Source organism: Magnolia sinica, chromosome 13 (assembly GCF_029962835.1).
Source record: "Magnolia sinica isolate HGM2019 chromosome 13, MsV1, whole genome shotgun sequence".
Taxonomy (NCBI): Eukaryota; Viridiplantae; Streptophyta; class Magnoliopsida; order Magnoliales; family Magnoliaceae; genus Magnolia; species Magnolia sinica.
In genome coordinates, this window is record NC_080585.1 from 76,807,380 (window position 1) to 76,819,235 (window position 11,856).

At 36.8% G+C, this 11,856-nt stretch overlaps 1 long non-coding RNA gene across 1 annotated transcript; it reads right to left on the reverse strand.

Annotated features, from left to right (window-relative positions):
* Positions 1–1,408: 1,408 nt before the first annotated feature.
* LOC131222329 (uncharacterized) lies at positions 1,409–5,798 on the reverse strand. The gene is made up of 4 exons (XR_009159998.1): positions 5,293–5,798; positions 4,625–4,740; positions 2,521–2,691; positions 1,409–2,071 (listed from the first exon to the last, which is right to left on the reverse strand). It is a non-coding gene; the product is annotated as an uncharacterized LOC131222329 (long non-coding RNA).
* Positions 5,799–11,856: the final 6,058 nt, after the last annotated feature.

The following is an 11,856-nucleotide window of genomic DNA, read 5'->3' on the forward strand; positions in this document are numbered from 1 at the left end:
AGTTAAGTTTTCACTCCGATCGGGTTTCTAAATCGCTCATGGCGCACCAATTTCAATTCAACGGTCACCGAAACTCGATCAGGGTCACAAGTACACCGACATGTGAGGGACATTTCTCCTGATCTAAGGGTGTATTTGGGTTAGATTCTGACAGTCTGAATCCTTATATTTGGTCCTCAAGCGACACGACTCAGATTACTTAAATTTGAATTTTATTTCTAAATAGTTTCACGTTTCTCACACTCTTCGCTCCGGGCTCAAGTTGTGCATTTTTAGACACATTTTGGACTTGATTTCTGAGGGGGTTGTCAAGTCCAGTAATGCGGTCATAACTATATAGTTTCGGGGTAATTAGACTTTCGTCGTGTGGTCCAGGTCCGATACGGAGTTTCAAGATGCTCCCGAGAGCAACCGGGTTTAAGGATGGATTCTAGATTTCAGGATAATGTAACGTTAATGATCCTGCATATTTTGGGTCTTGCAGATTATATTTAAAGTGATTAGTGCTAATTTCACAAGCACTCTAGTTTAGCACTTGTTAACATTAACCTAATTTCTAAAGGTTTTGGTCCTGGGTGATTTCTGTCTAAGGTGGCACTCGGGTCTTTGTACGGATTTTTTCGAGATGTTACAATAAGTTTTGGGATTTGAGAATAGGTTTAGGTTAAGCTTATAAGTTTAGGTTAAGGTTGTAAGTTAAGGTTATAGGTTATAGGTTAAGGTATAGGTTTAGGTTATAAGTATATTTTTTGGGATTTGAGAATAGGTTTAGGTTAAGGTTATAAGTTTAGGGATTTGAGAATACATTTAGGTTTTAGGTTATAGGTTTAGGTTAAGGTTATAAGTTTAGGTTATAGGTTTAGGTTTAGGTTATACGTTATAGCTTTAGGGAATTGAGAATATGTTAAGGTTTAGGTTTAGGAAATCGGGTTCGGGTTTGGGTTTAGGTTTTAGGTTTTAGGTTTAAGTTATAGGTTTAGGTTTAGGTTATAAGTGTAGGTTATAGGTTTATTTTATAAGTGTGGGTTATATAAAGGAATTTAGTTGCAGAAAGTGGGACAGAATCTGCGTAGAGTAGTTGAGATAAAAATTTTAGCCACATACAAAAAATATTGAACCTATTATTATCTACTACATACTGGTAACATACAACCAATATTGGGGCACCATACCATAAGCTACAAGAATTTCATGTTCCCCTAATCAAGGTATCCTCCATTGATAACATATATATATATATATATTATAAGTTGTTTATTTTCATTTACATTCTTTTGAAAGATAATACAGCATCTATTATAAATCCATAGAACAAGCTCCCATCTCATACAATCATAAGTAGAATTTTGCATTGCGAAAACATAGATAAGCTTTTGAATGTGCTGTGTTTGGATGTGCTATTGAAATAATCAGTTTGCTGAAGTGGAAATGGGGTTGCCTTTCATGTTCATGCTTCAGGAAAAGTTGAAATTGTTTTAGTTCAAGTAGAAAAATCTCAATCCCCTGTTCAACAATGGGATAAGCAAGAACTCTACAGCTTCAACAATATAACACAGAAAATGTGTGTATGTGTATATGTATATGTACATGTATCTCTATGCATATGTGTATGTGTTAATCACAGCATAATAACTAGTAGAAATATGACGGTGCATATAAATGCATAGCCAAATTGAATTGTGAACATTCAGTTGAATCAAGTCAAAATAATGAAACTCTATTGATGTGCCTAAAACGAGAGTTGCTAGCCATCAAAGCATTATCATAAGGGTGTATTCAACAAGAAGAATGCTTAATACAAATGATGGAGACAAATGGTCATGTATTTATCATAAGGGTGTATTTGGTTGCACCTAAATCATGAATTTCATGATCAATAAATCTAATCTGGTGGAAAATATAATGAAATTTGATGCATCCAAACGCAGCGTAAACAAACGTAGAAACCATTTTTTTCACAAATATAATTGATGGAAAACACAAGCTATTTGAGAGAACAAAATCAAACCTCTTCAAGATGAGTGCTTTCGGTTGGTCTAGTACGCTTTCGCTGAGTTACAACCTTCTTTTTCTTCATTTTAGTATTCATGGGCCAGCACAACACAAAATTAGAAACAATACAAAAACTAAAACACAAATTTCCCTTTTGTTTTCTTTTCTAAAAGTGGGATTGTGTATTTGATTTACATGGTGTGGCATCTGAGGAACTTCCTAAAGACATGAGATAACAAATCATATGGATAGGATTATGCAATGGTGGACCTTTTCCAAGTAATGATCATACACTATAGGCCTACCCAAGAGCAGTCTTAATCACTAAGGCTCATCATGCGATAATTAATAAATCAGAAACAAACATTTCAAACATCCATCAAGCTAAATGCACATTTCAAACATTTTCGTTATACAGTGGCAGTGCTAGTTATTTATTGTCCTGCTTAAATTGCATTCTTTATGCATATATTATTTTATTATTGGTGTGTGTGTGCACTGTATTTATTCTATTTGAGAACTCAACACCTGTTTATTGAAAAAGGAAAGGGTTGCAGCACACTAGTAAAGGTCTTCCTTGAGTGCTGATTTCATGCTAGATTGCAAGATATCAACAAACTGTAGAAGGCCTACAATAGCCATTGCTTCAACTTTATCCACTGGAAGGCCTCTTGAAGCAAGTTCAGTAGCAGACTTTACCTTCAAGTATGACCAAATGTATAATTATCAACAACCTCATGCATGGATAGGCAACAGTGAAGCATTGGTATAAGAAAAAGGACATTAATCTCTTCAGCAGTTTTGTAGATGACCTTATGAAAGAGAAAAGGTGCAGGAACTTCTAAGCTTAATGTTGATATATAAATATTATAGTCACAATTTTTCTCTCCATGCATTTATGCAATTTACCCTCAGTCAATTCAGTTCGATACTCTGGTAGGGTGTGATAGATGCTATACAACATTGAGAAATGAAAAATATCTTATAGTTTGTCCACAAATCAGAGGTCACAAATCAGAGGTTCAAAACTAGAGATTGACTAGTATATCCAAAATGAGTTCATCTAGATCTTTTAAAAAATAATTAAAAAAAAAACACAAGAAAGGAAAGGAAAGGAAAAAATAATAAGAATTTATACATCAATATGTTTCTTTAGCAAACTTCATTGGTGGAATTTATACATTCACTACCAAAAAAGTGATTTTACTATTGCTTGTATCCGTAGAGACCTTTGAAGTCATTGCTATAACAAGGTTATCCAAGTTCCAGTCACCAGCACGTTTACTGATGAACAGCCAAAGAAAACCCCATGATATAATTGCCCGAAGAAGAATAGTAGTTGACAATGTGTGGGTAGATCAGAACAAAGCAGTTTCCTCAACTGTACCGCTTCACTCTTTATGTGGGTTGGTCCCAAAGACTTGCATGAGCCTGAAATCAGACTTGATTATTAAGTATGCCGGACAAGTCTAAGGTTCAACAGGATTGCTGTTGAAACCCAAACCTGGCCCATGGCCATTTATGACTAATATGGGAGAATCCCTGCCCTGAATTTCAAGCCCCAACACTACAAGGGGTCTAGCTGGTACTCCCTTGTCTACTCTCTTATGAGAGATGAGTGTGATATATCTTTGGTATAACAACCAAACCAAAGCTATATATGCTCTCTTTTCATGAGGTTGGCTACATAACCAATGTCACCCAATGACCAATAGAACCACAACATCACTTTGAGATTTTATGTTTTCTCATGTTAGAATTGCTTGGGAAAATGCTACCTATAGATGTGCATCTGCAACCGCCAAATGTTGGTGTCCCACATATGCCAACATGGCATACATGGGATATCTGGGTTGTTTATCAAAAAAAAGCCCAACAAATATCCTCTAACCCAAAATCACATGCATTCCACAGGGGCAATTCTTTGATTCAAAAGTTAAGGAGGTCGTCCATGTCCAAACTCCAAAGGAAAGGAGTCAAATAATCAAATGGTTAGAAAATTCCCATCTGAGAACTTTTATGTTATGGCTGTCATCCATCTAAGGTCAGGGTTCATGTCATCCATATGGTGGGGCCTACCTGATGCATGGATTGGAAATCCTTGGCAAATGTAGCCACAAGCTAAGGTACAAAGCCATCATTCCATAACTACCAAAGAATATGCACAAGTGAATAAGTACTTTTTTTTTTCTTTTTTTTTTTTTGCAAAATAAAAAGACTACACCGACAACTGGTTGTAGTTTAGCTTAAAATCCATTCCTATAAACATTTTCTCTTGAAAATATAAAAGATTTTCAAGGGAAAAAAGTAGAAATAAAAAACTTAGAATATGAAAGAATCGTCATACCATACTTCCAGTTGTAGGTGATCAGTTTTCTAATAAGAGAGCTATTATGGTGTTTAAAAGAATACTACAAGAATCAAGAGTTCAATGGCCAAGCATCCGTAAACAAGTACCAAAGCTTTTGGATAATCCTAACTGTACCTGAACTTTTAAAAATCCTAGCAGTCCTCTTCCTAACTCCCATTTTTTCTCAATCATTCAGCATTGCGCCACATATCAAATAAGAAACTATCTTCACAAATTGACTAATTTGCATTAGTACAACAAATTTATTCAATTTTTGCTTACTTGGATGGAAATGAGAATATTTGAAAGAGATTGCCCATTTGTGTCATGGAAATGTACAACAAGCTTCTCAACATGGACAACAGCTATCACAACTTCAAGCATTGGAACAATCATGCCTGCAACACAAGAAAGAAGCATGTAAAGAAAACAAAACTAGAATGAGTATCTGGTTAGACATGCTAAGATCTTAGTTATCATGCATTCAATCTCAGTCAACAAAGCATTTCCTAACCCATACCCATACCACACTTGAGTTCAATTATGCATAAAAATACTAGATAACACAAAGCTTTTGTTAACTATGCAACTCTGGTGGATGCATTCACTACATTGTTGATTTAATATCTTTGGCTTACTTCACTTCAGTTAATGATTCCATCCCCTCAATCCCATATGTCAGCAAGGTGTAAAGTATCAGTCGAAACAGTATGCATTGTGCACATATTGGCTAATGTACATCCTGGCACATGTGCACGCGCACACACACAGCACAAAACCAAAAAAGAAAGCAAAAAAACCAAAAAATGAATGAAGAAGAAGGAAGAAGGAAGATGTTTTGGGTTAGCCTGTTAGTACACACCCCACTGTCTACATAATCTTTTGTCACAAAAGGAAATGCATGGATCATCCAATAGATGTTTTGGTAATGCATAACATATCTTACCTACCTCGTTTAGAAGCTTGAATAGACAATAAGCCAGGATATTGTCCGTTGAAAGATGCAAAACCAGTCCATTGAAGCCATTGTCAATATCTTTTGGGTCAATAACAAAGGCACACTGATGCTACCCCCGAAACAATCTAATTACATGCTGCAACACTAAAATCACATAAATAGAATATCCAAAACTGCCCAAATCAAATTACCTGCTGCAACACTAAAATCACATAAATAGAATATCCAAAACTGCACAAATCTAATTACCTACTACAACACTAAAATCACATAAATAGAATATCCAAAACTGCCCAAATCTAACCCAAAAACATTTGATGTGCAGCTATACAGATCATCGAAATTGTGGGTCTAATAACTCATTATGGGTGAAGCATCTTAAAAATCACACTGATCAAGCAATCCTTACTATCCGATTGATGGCTATCAAGTAGATGGTCAAAAGTAAATAGTGAGTAGTCCAAATTTGAAGGTGTTAGAAATGGGAAAGAAAACAAAAAGAAAAAAAACAGAATCAAGTAATAACCATAGATTCAAAACAGGGAGACCGTAGATTGAAGTCCCCAGAAGTGGAACCTAACTCCACTTTATAAGAATCAGATCTAAGGTTGATGTGAAGATGCATCACAAATCACCTATAAGTGGTACATGAGACCATCTCCAATGCATTGTCAGAAATGACAGCATATCTCTTAACTCCATAGAAACAAATTTCTTGAATCCCTAAATCCCCAAATCCCTAAATCCTTAAATCCCCAAATCCCCAAATCCCTAAATCCCCAAATCATTTCAATCGGTATTAAGATTGAGAGAGATTGAGAGAGAGAGATACCTCATGGTCAACCGAGCTTTAGAGAAAGAGAACAACTTCCTGTTTGAGTTGGAGCCACGATCACGAGTCCACGCTGAAAATAGGGTTCTCGAGCTTTAAGGAGGGAGAGAGAGGTTGCGTGAGAGAGAGGACCGAGAGAGAGAGAGAGAGAGAGAGAGAGAGAGAGAGAGAGAGAGAGAGAGAGAGAGAGAGGGTGAAGTTGAGAGAGAGAGAGGGTGCGGTTGAGAGAGGACCGAGAGAGAGAGGGTGTGCGAGAGTGAGAGAGAGCATCGAGAGAGATAGAGAGAGACAGAGAGACAGAGAGAGGGCGCGGTTGAGAGAGGACTCAGAGAGAGAGAGAGGGTGTGCGAGAGTGAGAGAGAGTGAGAGAAGTCTCTCTCAAGAAATGGATTGGCTACTCGCACTTACACCAGCGCCAACGGCTGTGGTCGGTGCTCTGTGGGCCCCACCATGACGTATGTGTTTCATCCCTGCCGTCCATCTATTTGTCCATATCATTTTATGGTATGAGACAAAAAATGAGGTATATCCCAATCTCAACTGGACCACATTATAGGAAACAGTGTTGAATGAGCGTCGACCATTAAAAACCTTTTGGGGGCTATATAAAGTTTTGGATCAATCTGATATTTTTTTCCCTTCATCTAGGCCTGTATGACCTAATCAACAGATTGGATGTCAAATAAAAAGTACAATGGGCCTTAGGAGGGTTTTAATGGTGGATATCCAATCGCTATTGTTTTCATGTGGTGTGGTCCACTTGAGATTTATATCCCTCTCATTTTTGGTAACAAGCCCTAATATGATATGTAAAAATGGATGGACGACATGGATGAAACACATACATCATGGTGGGACCCATAGAGCACCGACCACCAGCCACGGGTCGGGTGTCAGGGGGAGTAGCCAATCCATTTCCCTCTTGGACACCATATGGTGACGACACCAAGGTTTGTGGGCCCCACTATGATGTATTTGTTATTTCCACACCATCCATACATTTTGAGATATTATTTTAAGTCATGAACTAAAGAATGAGGCAGATAAAAATCTGTAGTGGACCCCACCATAGAAATCTCAGGTGCACTACACCACATGAAAATAATAGTAATTGGATATCCATCATTAAAATCCTCCTAAGGCTCACTGTACTATTTATTTGATATCCAATATCTTGATTGGGTCATACAGGGCCAGATGAAGGGAAAAAACAAAAATCAGCTTGATCCAAAAAATTTTTGGCCCCAAAATGGTATGACATCCAATATTGTACTGTTTATATTTTTTTAGATGTCTTCACATAGTTTTAGATGGTATGGCCCACCTGAGTTTTGTATACGGATGATTTTTGAGATATCTCATAAGCTAAAGGGGGACAACAAATGCACGGTGTTGATGTTCAAAACACATCATGATGGCCCCCACAAAACTTACATTAATTCTTAGGTTCTCAAGGTGTCAATAAGTTGGGTCACAATTTTGACCAGAATATTTGGCCCATTTTACATGTTTGGTCCATTCACTCTATTTTACTGATCATTACCCTCAATTTGACTAGTTACTTGCCTTGATCATACTACATATGAGAAAGATATTGGGCAAACAAGATTGATCAACAATTTCAGTGAAATTTGATTTAAACATCTAAGTTATTTACTCCTCAATCTGAATTGATTAGATTGTCTAAAAATGATTAAAGGTTCAATTAGTGGATGTGCCTAATAATTTAGTAATTTTATTTTTTATCTCATGCCATAAGATAATCTTTAAAAATAGATGGACGGCATGGATTAAACACATACATCATGGTGGGGCCCACACAACACCAACCACCAGCCATTGGATGGTGTAGGGGGAGGAGCTGATCTGTTCCCCTTATTTGTGGTGTGGTCCATTTAATCTTTGGATATGATTCATTTTTTGGATAATTCTATAAAATGATCTTGAAAAATGGATGAACGGTGTGGGTTTATCCCAAATTTTCAGTAAATCCAAAACTCAAGTGGACCATGCTACACAAAACAATGTGGAATAATGATTTCCACCGTTGATACCTTCCTTGAGACAATAATGTTTATTTGTCATCCAACATGTTCATAATATAAAAAAGATATGAATGAAAGGAAAACACAAACATCAGCCTAAATGTGGCCACACCACATAATATAATGGAGAGGGGTTTCCTTAAAACATACATCATCATATATTGGGCCTGCCTAAATGTGATTCACATATCCAACCCACTCATTATGTGTGTCCTACTTGGTTGAGGGGTTAGACCAAGTTTCAACCGCATCCAAAACTCATGTGGGCCCCACCAAGTGCTTTTATATTTTTTAGGATGTCTTCAATTAGTTTTAAATGGTATGGCCCACTTGAGTTTCGTTTACTGATGATTTTTAAGATATCTCATAACCTAAAGGGGACACATCAAATTCACGGTGTTGATGTTTAACACACATCATGATGAGGCCCCCAAAACTTACTAACATCAATTCTTAGGTTCTCACGAGGTCAATAAGTTGGGTCACAATTTTGACCAGAATATTTGGCCCATTTTACATGTCTGGTCCATTCACTCTATTTTACTGATCATTACCCTCAATTTGACTAGTTACTCGCCCCGATCATGCTACATATGAGAAAGATATTGGGCAAATAAAATTGATCAACAATTTGAGTGAATTTTGATTTAAACATTTGAAGTTATTTACTCTTCAATCTAGGCTGATCAAAATGTCCAAAATAGTTAAAGGTTCAATTAGTGGATGTACATAATAATTTAGTAATTTTATTTTTCACAGATAAATTTCAATTTCCTTTTAAAAATAACATTTTTTTTCTTCAAAATGTATATTTTTTCTCTTTTAACAAAATATCGTTTTTATTAAAAAAATATTTCAAAAAATATTTAAAATACAAATTCTGAATTTTTATTTTCAAAATCTCAAATATTTTCTCATATTTTAATTTTTTTCCTCAAAAATTTCAAATTGCCGATTTTTTTCTTCAAAAGCATCATTTTGTTTTCAAAATTTTTCTCAAACCTTGTTAAAATTTCTAAACTTCTCAATATTCTTTTTCATGTGATATTACAAATCATTTAAATATTACCTTTTAATTATATATTTAAAAAAATTTCCACTCATATGATATAAAAACTACACACACACACACACACACACACATTTTTACTGACAAAATTTTTTAAAAATTAAAACATTTTTACATTATTACCAACAGTTTTCAGCCGTCGGGAAAAAGATTTAGGAAAAACACTTTTACCGACAAACATTTTCGTCGGTAAAAGTCTTACTGCGAACATTTCCAAGACAGCGCGAAATTTTTTTTTGTTAAAATTCAAACACCCTTTAGCGACGAAAATTTTCGTCACTACAGGTGGTTTTTTAGCTACGAAATTGATTTCGTTGCTAAAAGGAAACTTCTCGACTATTTTGTTTTTTTCAGAAATTCAAAACACCCTTTAGCGATGACAATTTTCATCGCTAAAAGCCACTTTTAGCTATGAATTTAATTTCGTCGCTAAAAAGAAACTTCTCGATATTTTTGTCTTTTCAAAAATTCAAAACACCCTTTGGCGACGAAAATTTTCGTCACTAAAGGCCACCTTTAGCTTCGAAATTAATTTCGTCGCTAAAAGGAAACTTCTCGATTTTTTTTGTCTTTTAAAAAATTCAAAACACCCTTTAACGATGAATATTTTCGTCGCTAAAAGCCACCTTCAGCTACGAAATTAATGTAATGACCCGAAAAATTTTGTGCTAAGACCCGAGTACTACCTCTATTTTTTCCTTAGAAGCTATTTGTGGGTAATTAGCGCTAAACTCGATTACTTGTGAAATTTGCATCAATCATTTTAAATTGGATCTGCATGACTCAAAACCTGTAAAATATTTAACGCTATGTTACTCCGAAATATGGGATCCATCGCTAAATCCAGTTGTTCTTGGGAATTTTTAGAAGTTTTGGATCGGACCTAGACCGCGCGTCGAAAGTCCGATAGCGATGATCTTAGGCTGCTGTGGTCACCATGTTGGAGTTGGCCATCTCCTCAAAAATCAAGTCCAGATGATGTTCTGGGTCGATTTGATTGAGTCCAGAGTGAAGAGTGTGAGAACGGTGAGAAATTAAATGTGATTTTATGAAATCTGAGTTGTTCGCTTGCACGACGATTTTAAGCTATCTGACCATTGGATTCTGACCCAATTTCACCCTCTGATCAAGGAAGATGGCCCAGGCATGTCCTTGTGCTTGTGGACCTGATCGAGTTTCGGTGACCGTTGAATTGAGTGTGGTCCGCCACGGCTGATCTGTAGATCCGATCGGTACGAAAACTCAGTTTGACCTAGATCCATGGTCAATGAGCTTAAGTCCGACCGCGCGTGGAAAAAGGCCCACCGGAAGTGTTCCGTTGGATCGAGAGAGGCCTATTTTGGTTATAACCTAAGTATACCTTGGCCCTGGGGCTATTTTCATCAATGTTAGGCCTATATATAGACCTTAGAACCCTAACTCTCTTTTCCATACGAATTTCCTAACCCTAGCTAAGAAAGAGGGAGGAAAAGAGAGAGAAAGTGAGAGAGAAGTTGGTGAATCATTTTAGATTCTTTCCTGTTGCTCTACATCCTTAAACCTTCACTTTTGAATCGTTTTTTCGGTGATTCTAAGTTCATCCTTGGGTAAGTTAACCTAACCCTAATCTGTTTTAGAGCTTAAAAGAGTCTATGTGTTGTTGTAGCTCATTTCTATTCTTGCTTTAGGTTATCTTGTCGCCGTTGACGAAGACTTATCATCTGAATCAGTTCGGCGTGCTATTTCTAGTTTAAGGTGCGGACTTTAATCGTATAGGTTATGGTTTTCAAGGCTTTCAATGCCAGCTAATGGTTTATTCTTGTAATGGATGAGATTTTACATGCCAAATACTATGTTTATTTTGCGTTCCTGATATGCATGTGTTATATTGAGATTTGTGTATTCTATATATATGTAGGAAGTACCGTATACGTATAAAATATGAACATGTGATTGTCATGATTAACTGTCGTGTACTTATGCTAATTGGTTTGGCCACACAGAGTGTTTGCGTACTCTATATCGTTCAACCCAACGTGCGCTCGTGCTAGTCGAGTTCGTTAAGTAACCCGATTGTCCAATGTATGTTCACCATGTATAGACACTATTGTATGAATCTAAGGTACCAAACTTACCAGTGTAAATCCTGTTAACCGTGGTACCTTGATCCACTAAGACTCATGAGCCGGACATGGTGGTATGGGACACCGTGGTCGAGCTGTCGGCCTACGCTGGGGTGACGAGCCTCCCTGTAGTGACCAGTGAGCAACCAGACTCGTGAGCCGATTATGGTGCTATGGGACACTATATTCGTGCTGTCGGCCTACATTGATTGGTGACGAGCCCTTTGTAGTGACCTCGAGCATACCTGGATACCGCATTGAGGTGACGAGCCTTATTGTAGTAACGAAGGTATGATAGGCGTGCATTGATTGATGACGAGCCCTTTGCAACGACCTAAAACCATATGATCATATGAGACTTTCTAGGACTGATGACCCTAGAATGGATCATTGTTTGGAAATTGATATGAGGAAGGTACCTTAGCTTCCCAATCCTGCTGTATGAATAGGACTAATAACAACTTGGTAATCATGTTCATGCATCGCATTGCATGTGCCTGGAAGAGGT